Genomic DNA, 16,665 nt, shown 5'->3' with positions numbered 1-16,665 from the left:
AAACTTACTTACATGCTGGTTAGTAATATTTTTTAGAATTAGAAATGGTGCTGTTCGTCCTACAACAGAATTCATGGAAATGGATGGTCCTTTGGGGAACTGTTTATGGAAGTGGTTTTAAAGCAAATACCTTAGATTTCTGCATACAAAAAAGGATGCAGTTACTGGCAGTAGTTCATCTTTTATATCATGCTGCACAAATATGCACCCTTTCCCTCTGCCTTTTCATTAGTCTTAATTCCTATGACAAACCAATATTCGTGTGGATATATAACTCCAAGTCAATGCTATTCCTACAGCTGCTAGCTATCATTCACTCCCTGCTGAGCCGACATAGCTGAATCCGCAGGCAATCAACATGCACGATATTAAATTGACAACAATCCACCACTTAAACGAAATCCAGCCACAACTATACAGTCCATTTATTGCTCTTCAAATTTGCAAGGGCTTTCAGCCAAGCTAATACAGACAGCCTCAATCTAGACCATATTATCGCAGTTGTGGCTATGCAACTGAATAAAGAAGTCGTTTGAAATCCCGAGGGTCTTTAACATGTCAGGCCATAATGATGAAGTATTTCCATTACAGGATTTCTGATAAAGGAGCCACATTGTTTGCCCACAATGCACTTTGCTCTATCTGTGCTCTCTACTGTCAGAGGCAAAACGTTGTGCCCCATTCCAGAGACGCAAAGCTCTGCCTTTAGCATTCAGTGGTGCACTGGAGCAACCAATTTAGTTCTAGGCACAGGCCTTTTAGTACAATTCAAGTTTTTTTATACTTGTGTTGCTCCTCAACTCTTGAATGTGGCTCACTGCAAAAAAAAAAAAAGGTCAGGGACCAGAGTTGTTATACGAGTTTCTACGTCAAGACTGGGCAAACTGCATGGATAATTTGCAATGCTAAAAAGTCCAAAATGGATCTCACATCCATGTTATGTAAATACAAAGTAGCTGTCTTAGTCAGATTTCACCATGTCACAAGACAAATTTACCAGGGCCCTTAATGCAGGGAAGTGGCGATTCTAAGTTTCCTGGTTTGCTGAATGTTATCTTGACATGCATATATCAACCCATGGAATTAATGTTTGCAACTGGATCACTTGTGGTTTCTGTGCCCAGATTGTGTAATCAAAATTCCTGCTCAGATGAAAAATAAAATCCCATTCATTCATTCACTATTCAAGATTATGTATCACTGTCTCTCTGTAAATGATAATGTGATTGGGTTCAATTATAAAATAATGAGAAGGTTAGAAACAAAAAAAAGTTCGGCAAAGGAATGGGAAAATGAAGGAGAATGACTGTAGCCGACTATAAGTAATCATTTAACATCTTTAGTATCTTGTCACAGTCGCTGCTCTTGGGAACCAGAGGCATAATCTGAGAATGAATACAACTGCTGGACTGAATTAAGTTTAGAGCACAGCTGACCCTAGCAGGGTCAGACTGGGCTGCCAGGGCACCAGGAAAAAACCCGGAGAGTCCTGGCCGTCGTGGGCGCTCTCAACCGAACATTGATGCCTTCTTCCCTCCTGCTTCCTGGGGTCTGTAGGCTCCCACACCACATTGCTGGCCCACTCGAACTGCAGGGCCAATAGGAGGAGAGAGATGGAGGTACATGGTGGGGCAGGAATTTGCGATCCAGGAGGAACCAATGCCTTCCTTCTTGTCTAGAGTCTGCTGGCCCCCCACACCCCTTGCTGATCTGAGGCCTACCACTCCACCCTACTGCTGGCTGAGATCTGCAACCAGGTCTGGACTGAGAATTAAAATTGGACCTCTGTGTACCTGAAATGCCAGGGCCTATCAGCCCACATAGAGCCCCAATCAGCCACCACCAGCCCACTAAATACTGAGTTTTTATGGCACCATAAAGCAGCCCCTCCGGCATTCGCCAGAAACCATAGATTGCGAGTCCGGGTCTGTCTGCAACCCCCCAGCTGGCTACGAACCATGAGCCAGGAGAGAGAGTTCACAAAGGGGTGATGGTTGTGGGTCCTTAGAGTTAGAGGGCACCTATTGGGCAAATTTTTATCCCCAACCAAAGGTGTGCGCTAATAGAGCCCACACTCCGGTTGGGGGTAACAGTAGCTTTTTTTTAAAAAAAAAAAATTGTCCCCCGCTAGCACCAGGCCACTTGCACTGAGAGGGAGCTCCAGGTACGAGTTACCATGTTGGGGTACACGCATGTGCACGATGAGCGAATGCCACAACTTGCTCATTATGCTCATGACATAAGAAGTGCATTGTGCGCTATGTACCACATGGCTGCTCGCACCGGGACCTCCCTCACATGAGTGTCTTAGCGCTGCCATTTTAAAAAAAACAACTACTGTTACCCCAACTCTATTTGCCCCCACCTTTGGTTGGGGATAATATTTTTGCCCAACAGGTGCCTTTAAGATGGTGGCCCCAGTGGGCCTTGGACACCCAGTCTGACACTGATCCCTAGTGTGCATTTTCAAAATTGTTTACTTCTTGAAGGTACCCAGCTTTCAAAGACATTTCCACTTTTAAATATGCATCCTTCTTATTTTAGTGTCCTCTTTATAGCAACTGCATTACTATAATATATCAAATATCTTCACTTTGTACATTATATTACCAAACAGAGCTGGGCACTTGCTTATCAAACATCTCATTCTGAAACCAAGGGTATATCCTTCTGCTATAACAAGCTCTACTCTTCTGGGAAGGCTTACTTTCCACTTGATGTTGGAACATTCTTGGTGGGATTCGCTTCCAATCAGCCACAAGAGCATTAGGGAGGTTGGGCACTAATGTTAAGGTTTAGGAATGACTCACAGTCGGCATTCCAAATCATCCTCGGGTATTCAGTTGGGATGAGTGGTCTTGCTTACTGTCTAATAAAGCATCCTTGTCTTCATTACAATATCTGGTGCTGAGCATTATGAATAAACAAATAATACAGCCCAATAGGTACTCAATGCAGTTGGGCTGTACCTATGCTGGGGATTAGCTGTTTTGTTGTGTTATCCATTTTAATATGTAATGTTCCAGAATAGCCACTAGATGGACACTTATTCCACCAAAAAGCACTGCACACATTCAGCCGGATTCACAGATACATTTTACTACAAAAGTTCCAGTTTCAGTTGTGGGTGACCATTTACTGTTAAATTGTATTTCAGAAAATGATGCACTTCATTTTTAATATCTGGGCACTAAAGATTTGTGGAGGTCATTTCCATGACCATCAAGAGAATCCTTACTTCATATTTACTTATTAGCGTTCAAATTAACCTTAATATAAAAGCAGAATGCATGCAAATATTATAATTTACTCTGCTTATGCATGTAACAGTTTGAATGAAGAATCCTTTGTGCATATTAAACATAGGTGGCAATGCAAGAAAGTTAACGCGTGAAAACACAGTTAAACCTCACCAAATGTTTAAAAAAAAATACATATTTTATAGCACCCACAATAAGAGAAAGAAACAGTTGGCAGATTGTGCTTCCCCTCAAAGTGTGAAAAGCATTTAGGAAATTGAAAGAATTGCATAAGGAGTGGGAAGATAGGAAACAGATAAAGCAGTAACAGGATATAAACTTTGGCACGGCAGAACATAAGGCATTGCGTAAACTAAGTATGATAATGAAATGTTTCTAGCTGCATATCCATGCTATTCATAATCATATAGCAAGTGTCACATAATCTTTCATCCAACCCTCCACCACATGACTATGAAGGAAGCATCACACAGTGAAAACGAGCAGCTGATATACGAAGTGGGTAAAAGCTGACAAGAAGCAACTCAATCTGTGATTTTCTGGTCCTACATCAGATTCTGGCCATGTCATGGACACCTCCATTAAGAAATTCAGTCTCAGAGATATATTGTTTAAAGAAAAAAAAGCTGTAGACGTGCGGACAAACAATTTAGTATCCTTTTGTACTACAAGCTGTACATGTAGCCTGATTATGGAGTCTCCTCCTATGCTACTAGCTGTAGATGTTCATGAGGGGCCTTGATGTGGCACATGAGCTTTTGGAAAAAATGTGGGACTAACACCTTTGTAAAATGCATTTAAAGGGATTCACATAGGCTGAGTTTGAGTGCTGGCAATTTTTCTCACTCTTTTAAGCTGTAGATGTAGTCTTATTATGGCAAATCTTTTAATCTCCTGTTAAGTTGCAAGATGTAAATATCCTCTGATTATAGTATATGCCATATGTCTCAGTTTCTGGTGCAAGCTGCAGGTTAAACTTGATTATGGTGCATAACATAAATAGCATCATGCATACATACTGTATCTCTTGATATACTACAAGGTGTAGCTATAGATCAGGGTATATAACTATATATATATGTGTGTGTGTGTGTGCAGTGGCGGGAAACACCATACAGGTATAGGATCCATTATCCAAAACCCGTTATCCAGAAAGCTCAATAAGGGAAGGCCATATCCCGTAGACTCAATTTTATCAAAATAATTCAACATTTTGCGTTTTCTCTATAATAAAACAAAACTTTGTACTTCATCCAAACTAAGGTATAATTAATCTTTATTGGAGGCAAAACAATCCTATTGAGTGTATTTAAAGTTAAAGATTTTTTTTTAGTAAACTTGAGGTATGGAGATCCAAATTACAGAAAGATCCCTTATCCGGAAACCTCCAGGTCCCAAGCATTCTGGACAACAGGTCCCATACCTGTATTTGGCAAAAATATTTTGCTGCAAGCGTGCCCGTCCCACCTTAATGTTAACGATAAATATGATGTATACCTTATAGGTGTGCTCCCTCATTTGGACGTTCAGAAGGGGACTGGGAATTCCAAACTTGCAGAAAAACAGACCTGCAAAATATTTTCAAATGCAATCATTAGCATGGATAAGCTATGTATTGTTACAAAACCTAACATAATAAACATTCAACATTTAAACTGCCTTGTTGCTTTTGTTGTGTTGCATTTTCATGATTGGGAGCTTATGTTTTACTGCATTTATTTCCTATAATCTCTAGATGATTTTCAATGAAGGAGCAACTTTTAGCTCCAGTTGCTGCACAGGCCTGGAGCAGGCTTTATATAGTCATCTTTGCTTTTGGGGTGTATCTACAAGCTCTTGGACTTTTTAAGGTGTATCTAATGAAATCAACTGAAAAAATTATATTTTGAGCATAAAATCTGTTTTAGGCCCCATGCTTACTTGGTATCAGCAGGGAGCATAAAAAGTTCAGTAGGTGCCGGATTATACAACCTAAGCAGCAAGCTGCACGTGTATTTATCAGTGGGACCAATCACTGGAATACTATGTGCTAATTTTAATAGATATACTATTGTAATGCACATGGGCAAGGGGAACTGATGTTATAATGAGTTTATGGGTATGAAAGCCATTTTGTAACCGAAGACCTGTAAGTTAAACAGCAGCAGGTTGAGTGTGGGGCAGTTGCCAAACTTAGTGCTTGCCTGCAAGAAATGGCTTCCTTCTGTGAAATGACAACTCCCTAAAACAGATTGTGGCTGGGACTGAATTCTGTGTCAATGAATGAACCTAAAGATCCAGCAGCTTAACTCTTTCACAAGCAAGCAGTGCAAGCAAACATCCATTGCAACTTAATTCATTTCTTTCAGTATACTATGAGGCGATCTGTAAAAATCTTTGCAGGGTTCAATGATGAAAGCCTTTGTCCCTCTTGTTTAAAATTATGCAAATGGCCGCTTTACATGCCTTCAGTATTCCTTAAAAATCCCTCTTTCTCCTTATACCCTGAGTACATTTTATTTCCCTGCAATATTGAGTCAAACACCTAGGGGCAGATTTATCTAGAGTCAAATATCGAGGGTTAATTAACCCTCGATATTCGACCGTCGCAGTAAAATGGATTTTGCGCTATCCCTACGATCGAACGATCAAAGGAATAATCGTTCGACCGAACTATTAAATCCTTCGAATCGAACAGTTCGAAGGATTTTAATCCATCGATCGAAGGATATTCCTTCGATCAGAAAATCGTTAGGAAGCCTATGGGGACCTTGCCCATAGGCTAACATTGGCCTCGGTAGGTTTTAGATGGCGAACTAGGGGGTCGAAGAATTTTTCAAAGAGGCAGTACTTCGACTATCGAATGGTCGAATAGTCGAACGATTATTAGTTCGAATCGTTCGATTCATAGTCAAGGGTCGTAGTCGAAGGTCGAAGTAGCCAAAAAAAACATTTGAAATTCGAACTATTTTTCCTCTAATCCTTCACTCGAACTAAGTAAATGTGCCCGCTAGGGTTGCCACCTGGCCGGTATTTTACCGGCCTGGCCAGTAAAAATGATGGTTGATCCCAATGTTTTTAATAGGTAAAAAAGATAAATATATAGGAAGGCCGGTATTTTTTTCCGGAAAAGGTGGCAACCCTATAAACACCAGATCATTCTGCATAATAAGTCTTTTATGGCATCTGTAAATATGCTTATTTTGATAAGGCAAAATGAAACAATTATTACAGTTCAGGGTCCACATGAGCAAATGGTAGAATATACTGTGCTTTAAGCTGGCGATAGACATGCAGATATATCCTTATGTTCGACGCACAATCTTTTATTGCAATCTCCCGACCTACCACTAACCATTCAGATTAAATAAAGCAGTACAAATAACAAATCAGACAATGTTCTGGCCATTAATTCAAAGACAGCAATTGTACAAAGTTATGTCTGACAAATAGTAGTGACAGTCACGCAGTGATATTGTCAGATAGGCAATACATGCAGAGATATTATTGATAGCCAATATAAATCTTCTAGCCTGTCCAATTGACCGAATGACTGATCGCCATCAACAAAGATGTTTCTGTGGACTCAACCCACTATGCTGACTTAAGTTTACACCTTAGGGGCGGTATTTACTAAGACTCACATTTTCCCCCTTTTTTATTAAAAGAGAGTCACCCTAACTCCCATCCACGTATTTACCCAATTTATCAAAAAATCAATCGAAAAATTCAGTGAGGGAAAAAGTTGCGACAAAATTCTGACGCTTGAATTGTGCAACTTTTTCGATTTGACGAATCCTGTTCTGAAAAACATTTTCAGATTATCTAACGAAAAGCAGCCCGAAACCCTTGAAGATCATAAAGGCAAGAAACATGTCAAGGGACATCTGCCATTGACTTTTACATGACATTGACAGGTTTTAGCTGGAGTATTTAGGGATTTTTAGCAGCTTTGGAGCATAACAAATGTTGAAATATTTGAGATCTTTTTTTCCTCTAAAAATTTGAGTTTTCCCCCTAAAAAACTTGACCAGAAAAAATCAAGGCTTCATAAATATTCCCCCCTATTGTATTGCTTTGCACAGGTTTTAGCTGGAGTATTTTCAGATTTTTAGCAGCTTTGGAGCATAACACATGCATAGCAGCTAAAAACCAGTGTAAAGCAATACCAAGGGCATTGTCTTTGAAACAATCCAAAGTCTAGCAGTGAAGGAGTTACAAATTAACACAAGAGGAACATTCGAAACCTTAGTAATCTATAAAAGGTTTGTGAGTATGTGCAAGAAACAAAGATTTTTTCCACTTCCACTTATGTTTGGTTGCCCTTGGTACAACAACTATGCACAGCGAGGCCCACAAGCATTTCTAGCCATGGCACCAAACACACTGACATGTCTGTAACCATAGAGTAGAGGATATTGGCAGGTTACTGTAAAAGCTTTCAATCTTTCCCCTGTGCGCAGGCTGCCTAACTCATCTGACAGTTCCACACATCCTACCTTGGCAGGAGCTGAGCCCTCCATGAAATAGAAATTCCTTTGGCCACTGTCAGGGTTGAGTTATTTGAAAAATCCATGCTTGAGTTGGCTGTTGACTCTGTGCATGAGGATATCATATGGGCTGAAATGTTGGTTGTTGATAAACTGTAATATTTAGGGCAAAACGAGGAACTGGATTTTTTGTTGCCACCTAATTCAGTTTGTTAATTGCAATATGTATCAATCTCTTACCCATGTATATGAATATGCATACAACAAATGTATCAATAACCAAAAATAGAAGGCATTCTACCATCTGGCTTTATTCCCTGCATACCAACAAATATACACCAGTGCACTGGCCAGATCAATTAGTCTACTACTACGCAGTGAAAAAAATGAAAGTAAATTAGTTGCAACTACATTTGTGCACTACTACTGGCAAGTCAGATTTTACTTGAAAAGCATAATGTAACAGCACCAACCCCATGAATACAGCACTGACTGAACCCAGCAGTGCTGTATTAGTTAGGGGCAGGACGCATTTTAGGTACCCCCTAACCTGTGTGTCAGCTTGATGTATATGTTAGAGAGCAACAGAAGATGCAGGCTGCATTGGGGCCCATTCCTTACCACCTGCAATAAGGCACAGTAGGCAGTAAGGACAGTAATAGCTGCAACAAAAGATGCTGCACACTGCTCCTCACACTGGATATTCAACTAAATTCTAGGACACAAGCGCTTGGTAGGTGTGTACAAATGGGTGTTCTCTTGGGCCCCTTAGTGTTCTAGCACTCTAGAAAAGTAAACACATCCTATATAAATACTGTAAATGGAAATAAAGCTGCATCTACAAAGGCTGCAATGTTTTATCATGTTTCTCTTTACCACTATGCTAAAACTGCATGGGAAAAAGGAAGAGAAAACCAAAAAACTGACCATATTATACAGACAAGCTCTTTATAGAGGAAGCTCATTAACCTTCTGCCTGTGGAAGTTCCAGACCAAATGGTTTGCGGAGCGCACACGACACAACATATAAAAGTATGTTTAGAAATGCCTCTACTTGTACAGTAGATTTTACCCTAAGAAGTGAATCATCCATCCCTTTTCTTTAGAAGCAGTGTGAAACCTTTATTTATGTTTCTCAGCACACTGAACATTCAGTAATATATGAATTTCTTGCAGCTGCCAGGCAAATTTAACTGTGCTCTGCTGAGGCTCGCTTTTATATCCCAGTGTTGCATAGCAGTGAAACAGTTAAATATCTTCAGCCTGCGCAAAAAAAGATCTATTACATAAGTGCTCCGCTAACTCACTGGGTAAAATGATATCTTTGGTGATACAGGGCAGACAGCTACATTTAAACATACTTCATCAATTATCTACTGCATTAATCTTAATGACTTTGGTAACAGTATATTCTAGCAGCAGCAGCCCTAGTCAGTGGAACATTGAGGACTACATGCTGTGTCTAGTGGCTACTCCTCTAAAAACCCTTGATAGAGTCCACTATGTGCTAGTATGTCAAACCCTTATCTGTGCCTATGTAGACAACATTCTGTCGATTTTACTGTACAATGGGTCTTAACCCATATATTGAGCTAAGTACATAAATGATTCTAGACTAAAACGGCTTGCCATAGTTTAACCATAGTCACAGAAATGTAGGCTCACCCATGTTAATAGTAAGGGATCCAAAAATGGCTTTTAAAGTTATTAAAAAAAGGGTTTTTTTAAAAAAAAGGAAGGTTTAGGATGAAGCCAGACAGAGGTCAACTGAGCCTACTGAAAAACACAGTCCCTGAGTTGGCATCAGCCTTTTCTCTTGCCTGCACCCACAACCATTGCATCAGCCCAGGTGCAGGCGCACACGGAGGATTTCGCCTCTGAAAAGTCTCTTGTGTGGCATTAGCCTTAGATGTACATTATTTCTCCACACAAACATAACGTAAGCTTTTTGAAAAGAAAACATAATTTCAAGCAACTTTGTAATATACATCAATTAAAAATATGCAGACTTTTTATGATTTTTATGGTATGGAACAGTTCCCTAAGCCTAGCCCCCTGCTCTCCTGCTGATCTCTCTGACTACTTTGCTGAGCTGGCTGACTACTGTTACTTTGTATCGGCCTGCATCCTCCAAACCCCATAATTCCCTGCACACATGATTTCAAGAAGGAATGTGTCATGGCCAGCACCCAATACCAGAACAAGTGCCAAGTACCCTGGTCTCGGCTTCACCAGTAGTGTGACCACCGTTGGGCTTCGGGAGGAGCCTTCAGCTTACTTGGGTGCCACCTGGACTTAACAAGGGGTACAAGGCAAGATGTTCTGGCTAGCAAAGGGGCACTGCTGTTAGTAGAGTCTTTTTGGGTCGAAGGTCACGGTACAAAGGATTAGGCAGAATCGTAGTCAGGCAGGCTGGGTCGAGGCAGGCGGATAGCAAGGATCGTCAAACAGGCAAAGGGTCAAAACCGGGTGATTAAACAAGGGGTTAAACAGAAGCATTGTCGAAAGCAGGCAAAGGTCAGGATCCAGAAGTAAGAATAGTCAAAATAGCCAGGCAGGGGTCAAAACAGGTTCAGAAGATAACAGACAGATTATTACAAGGCTCAGGCGCACCAGGAAATTCAATCCTATCACGGGCAATGACAAACAGTGGGAATGCCCCTTTAATACTTTTAAATTTGGCGCCATTGCGCGCTGACGTCATTACGCCAGCGCGCATGCGCCTTTAAATCCGGAAGTGCGCACTAAGGAAGAGCCGGTGCATGAAGAGGAGCGGCAGGCATCCCTGCCGCCCCCCCACTAGACCACCAGGGTGAGACTTTGTTACAGAATGCAACATCACAGTGCAATGCATTGGGGGTTATGTAGTTCCTGCATGCTGTCTGTAAACTGTGGAGTAGTTGTTACAATTTGTAACATCAGTGTTCAGTCCCTCTTTCACTGCCAGGATTTCAAATGATGCAGAAAGAGAAGAACTGTTAAACAGCTGGATTTCAGCATAGAAAATGGCATTTATTCATACTTTTTGAAGAAACAGGTAACTGTGATGGGTATTTTAGGGGTTTCTGTGGGTCTCTTTATCAAATTGTGGTTTGGAAGCCAGATTTCCCCTTTAATATGTTCTTTTACTGTTCTGCATTAATGCAGAATGTGTTTTACCTACAATGCACTTCTCCTCTTTATACGCATTCCATAATAGGAATGAAGACTGCACCGAAACTGGTCACAGACAGCTGTGAATGTGAAAATACATTACAAATCTTATGAACAGCATAAAGCAGTACAGGACAATTGGTGTAAGTTCCAGTCAGCTTTTTTTTTTCTTTTTTCATCTGCTTTGAATGCACCATAAACACCCTGAAAATAGACTCTAAATGGCAAGTTACTTTTTATTCTCCCTTTAATCTCCGTTTCTATATCATCAGTAGCTCTTTGGATGCTTCCTACTTTGCTATTTTCAACTCTGTAAATGTGTACTCATTACATTGATGGCTTTTCTTCATCTTAAAATGAAAAACACCTGTGGTGCAGTGCTTGGACTATACTGGTACAATTTAGTTGCTATAAATCAGCATCCCGTGTATCTAAACTGTGGGGCAGTATTTGTTCAAATTCAAATTGAGGATTCTTGAGTCATTGCTAGCAGTTGGACCTGGCACGTTTATCAAGGGCTTCTGAGATTTGTTGGTCGTCTGATTTGTTTCTATGGGGTGTTATGGGTCCCAAAAAAAAGAGCAAGCAAAGTACAGAAAAACATGGTCAGTCATTACTGCTCGAGTAGACACTGATGAATCGACCCCTCGATATTACTTTCATCCCAAAAATCTTTATTTATTTATGTGTCTGAAAGAAAAGCCCCAGCTAGTAATATTTAGCCGAGCCCGACTAGCCTTTGTTTTCATTCAGGGCGGCTATACCAAAACGTGCAGTTATTCTGCTGGATTGTGTAGCACAGTAATTAGTGAATTAGTAGAACGCTTATTCCACCCCAAGCTTCCGACATAAAAGGGGAAGTATTGCTGATCTCTGGTGGAAAATACAAATGCCCCCAAGTGCATATTTACTTTAAATGGAAGCAATTTAGTTCCAGTTGTCTTAACTGTTGTGTATTTCTTTAAGCAGATCCATACACAGCCTGTAGATGAGAGCTCAGGAAAGGACTTTCTGATACAATCTACACAAGCCAATATACCAAATTATATTTAAAAAAAAAAAGGGACTTGTTGTTTAAAAGATATCCTCTCTTTACAGTCATGGAAGTCATGTTGGAGCTAATGTTGTTAACAGACATTTTCAATTATTGTTTTGGTTGATAAAGTCAAGGGTGATTTTATACTGCTGGCATTGTTCGTGTCTCTGGCAAGTAAGAGGTTAACCAGAAAAAAATTCCTTCAAAAAACAGCAGTATTTGCACAAGTGGATCTTATTAAGATAGCATGGCCCTCTGTTTTACAGAGTTTGCAGATAAATTGCCCATTGTTCACCGCCCGTGTGCACTGAGAAATTAGATTTACTGTAGTAATAATGTAGACATCTGATTGTAGTCTTGACCAAAGTGAGCTATATTTGGCTATGTGTGCACTCACGCGATCAGTCACAAAAGCTGCCCTCCTTGTATTATGCACAGAGGGGCTCTGAAAATCTTACACTGTCACCCACTGCTTCTGGTCAGCAGCGCAGCATGCACTCACCTTATATATACCAATAACATTCTTGAAGTATCACAAGAAAAATATGTGACGGAAATTTGTTTTTAACAAATTATTTTCATGAACTGACTTTTACCAGTGTAGTTACTAATGTGTAACCCTATATTTTTCTAAGCTTACCCATTCATCTATTTTATAAAATTCTAAAATACTTAAAGTATTTTTGGAACAGTTTTCCTTCTATCTTGGTTAGAGTTGCCACATTTTTCCCCCAGTTATGCTGGTCTGTGGTCCAGGGAGGCCAGTGATGATGTCAAGGGGGTGGAGTGTGGGCAGATGGGGTGGAGTGTCGGAAGATTGTGGGTGGAGTGTGGACAGATGGAGGCAGAGTGTGGGCAGATGAGGGTGGAGTGTGGGCCGGTAGAGTCTGGGCAGATGGGGGTGGAGTGTGGGCAGATGGGGGCTGAGTGTGGGCAGATGGGGTGGTGTGTCGGCAGATTGGGGGTGGAGTGTGGACAGATGGAGGCAGAGGGTGGGCAGATGAGGGTGGAGTGTGGGCAGATAGGGGCGGAGTGTGGGCGGGTGGAGTGTGGGCAGATGGGCGTAGGAGGAGAGTCATTGCTCAGGAAGTGCTGAGGAGAAGTGCTTAGGACAGGGAGAAATCTTTAAAAAAGAGGGGGAATTAAGAATTTATTGGCAATTACATTGCTGGTTAATTTGTAATACCGGATTTACCCTAATCTTGATGTCATATTAAGTAATATAAGACTCACATCCCTTGCAAAGTGCTGTCTCCCTTCACTGCTGGCGCTGTGCTCCTTCATAGGTGCATTAGGGTTCCCTGCTGCCTCTGCACTGGTCTATAGTTACCCTGATGAACTAGGGTGCTGGAAAAATGTGATAATTTTTTTGCATACAGCTACTCTGTGCACTACATCAAAAGTTGGGTGCATACTTGCGGGTAGTGATTTAAAGTGGTTGTTCGACTTTCAAATACTTTTTTCCAGCTCATTTGTTTTCAGATTGTCTGCAAGAAATAAACATTTTTTTCAGTTGCTTCCCGTGTTTTACTTTTGACTTTTTTTCTAAAATTGAAGCATAAAGTTAGATTTTTCCTGTCTGTAGTGTTTCACAATTTGCTACATTAGTTGATACAGTTCTCAGCAGCATCTGTGGAAATATTAGCAACTATTGCATCAATTCCAACAGTTGCCTGTAATGAAACTCAGGGATTCTGCTCAGCAGGGACAAAGATAAGAAATGTATCAACTAAATGTATCAATTTAGAACAGTTTGCAGAGTTGGTGACCCCACTCCCCTCAATATTATAAAAATGGCCACAAAAAGAAAATATAAAGTAAATGAAATATGAACAAATATGAAACCAAATGAACTTACACCTGACTATAGAATATTTCAACATTTGAAGCACTAATGTAAAGATGAAATAGCATGGTAGTCATATTATAAAGAGACAGCGTGTGTGGGTGTATGTGTGCATTCATGGAGAGTGAGCCAATGATCTGAAAAGGGGAAGACAGGTAAAGATAAAGATAAATTCTAAATTCAGCCAAGCAGCAGAGCAGTTCTAAGTAAAGCAAGACATTTTACAGATCATAGAGCTGAAGATATATTTAAAGGCTTAATGAAATATGGCAGCTACAGTTCAGAAGGATGCATACCTTACCCTAGCAGGCTCAAGACTAATTCTAATAAGCAAATTTGATTTCTTAGCTCATTTAATCCATAATGTAACGTATAGCAACAATTTCAGACATAAGCATTTCAACAAGTAGGATTATTAAATCAACGCTGGCTGTGTATCCTCCTTCAGCACTGGCCCCACAGCCACAGAGCTAACTAAAAGCACACGGCTATCTACTCTGCCAACAGAGTTACTGGTTAAATTAAGGAATGTTGGCCTGGAACATAGTATTTGTACCTGGATAGAGAACTGGCTAAAAGATAGACTACAAAGAGTGGTGGTAAATAGAACATTTTCTCATTGGACCAGTGTTGTTAGTGGAGTACCGCAGGGCTCTGTACTGGGTCCCTTGCTTTTCAACTTGTTTATTAATGACCTGGAGGTGGGCATTGAAAGTATTGTTTCTATTTTTGCAGATGATACTAAATTGTGCAGAACTATAGGTTCCATGCAGGATGCTGCCACTTTGCAGAGTGATTTGTCTAAACTGGAAAACTGGGCAGCAAACTGGAAAATGAGGTTCAATGTTGATAAATGTAAGGTTATGCACTTTGGCAAAAATAATATAAATGCAAGTTATACACTAAATGGCAGTGTGTTGGGAGTTTCCTTAAATGAGAAGGATCTAGGGATCTAGGATCTAGTTTTTGTAGATAACAAGTTGTCTAATTCTGGGCAGTGTCATTCTGTGGCTACTAAAGCAAATAAAGTTCTGTCTTGCATAAAAAAGGGCATTAACTCAAGGGATGAAAACATAATTATGCCTCTTTATAGGTCCCTGGTAAGGCCTCATCTGGAGTATGCAGTGCAGTTTTGGACTCCAGTCCTTAAGAGGGATATAAATGAGCTCGAGAGAGTGCAGAGATGTGCAACTAAATTGGTTAGAGGGATGGAAGACTTAAATTATGAGGGTAGACTGTCAAGGTTGGGGTTGTTTTCTCTGGAAAAAAGGCGCTTGCGAAGGGACATGATTACACTTTACAAGTACATTAGAGGACATTATAGACAAATGGCAGGGGACCTTTTTACCCATAAAGTGGATCACCGTACCAGAGGCCACCCCTTTAGACTAGAAGAAAAGAACTTTCATTTGAAGCAACGTAGGGGGTTCTTCACAGTCAGGACAGTGAGGTTGTGGAATGCACTGCCGGGTGATGTTGTGATGGCTGATTCAGTTAATGCCTTTAAGAATGGCTTGGATGATTTTTTGGACAGGCAGAATATCAAAGGCTATTGTGATACTAAACTCTATAGTTAGTATAGGTATGGGTATATAGAATTTAATTAAAAGTAGGGAGGGGAGTGTGTATGGATGCTGGGTTTTCATTTGGAGGGGTTGAACTTGATGGACTTTGTCTTTTTTCAACCGAATTTAACTATGTTAAAGCACCCAATTTGCAGCCACCCATCCATTGGTGAACTATCAGTTCTGTTAGCTGTTGCAGTTTGAGTAAAAGACCAGTTGGACAAAGACTATGAACAGTTGTGTAATTTTGACTCAAACAAGATGTGATTGCCATGACACTTGCTTTTATAGAAAAGATCCAATTGGCTGCAACTTTCTTGTGTTAAATGTGTTTAATAAATTAGCAGTGTGTGTTGCCCCTTAAAGAATAAAACATTTAAGTTAAATGTCCATCACAAAATGCAATAAAGATCCTAAAAATATTTGGTCAGATGAATGTTTTTTGCACCAATTAAATAGCTGTGTTACAGGCCCAGGACTGGCATTTCAGTTATACAGAGGCCCAAACAGACCTCCAGCAGCCCTCTGCAAGTTGCCAGAATGCAAAGATTCCGGGCCTAGTCCAAGTCAGGGCCTGCAGTGGAATATAAATGAGTAGGTCGTACCATACACATGCAACTACTAAACATTCCATTAGAGGGAGCCAGTGTCAGTGAAATCAATGAATTTCATTGAGAATAGCACTGGATGCCAGTCAAGCGCAGGGGGAGGAATAGGCAAAAAAAATTGTTGCAGTAGAACTAGAGCAAAATGTTTATTTACACCAACAAAAATTCACATTTACAACTATTTCAGCAACAGTTCACTAAAAGTTTTAGAGCAACAAACCCTGAGACTCCCCAGTGAATGAGGACTATTTATATTGCTTTGTCTTTCTTATAACTTTTTCATTAAAGGACACCTTGTGAAAATACTTGCATACAAGACCTGTAAAAGTGATTTTAAATGGATTATTCAGCTTTACATTCATTTTTCTAGTATGCTATACAATGGCTAATTCTGAGCAACTTTTCAATTGACCTTCATTTTTCCATTTTCATAGTGTTTTAATTATTTGCCTTCTTCTTCTTACACGTTCCAGCTATCAAATGGTGGTCACTAACCCCGTCTAAAAAAATAAATGCTCTGTAAGGCTACAAATTTATTGGTAATGCTACTTTTTATTACGTGTCTTCCTATTCAGGTCCTCTCCTCTTCATATTCCAGTCTCTTATTCAAATCAATGCATGGTTGCTAGGGTAATTTGGACCCTAGCAGCCAGATTGCTGAAATTGCAAACTGAAGAGCTATTGAATAAAAAGCTAAATAACTCAAAAAAATACACAAATAATAAAAA

At 40.2% G+C, this 16,665-nt stretch overlaps 1 protein-coding gene across 3 annotated transcripts in view; it reads right to left on the bottom strand.

The window, feature by feature from the left end:
• The window catches only part of znf469.L (zinc finger protein 469 L homeolog), a 97,042-nt gene that overhangs the window by 16,024 nt on the left and 64,353 nt on the right, over positions 1 to 16,665 (bottom strand). For all 3 annotated transcript variants that reach the window (XM_018257991.2, XM_018257990.2, XM_041590207.1), the window contains exon 4: positions 4,758 to 4,828. The gene's annotated coding sequence lies outside the window, so the exon portion shown is untranslated. The remainder of the gene's footprint in view (positions 1 to 4,757; positions 4,829 to 16,665) is intronic.

This window comes from Xenopus laevis, chromosome 4L, assembly GCF_017654675.1.
Source record: "Xenopus laevis strain J_2021 chromosome 4L, Xenopus_laevis_v10.1, whole genome shotgun sequence".
NCBI lineage: Eukaryota > Metazoa > Chordata > Amphibia > Anura > Pipidae > Xenopus > Xenopus laevis.
Note: the sequence above shows the minus strand (reverse complement) of the source record. Positions and strands in the feature narration are given on the sequence as shown.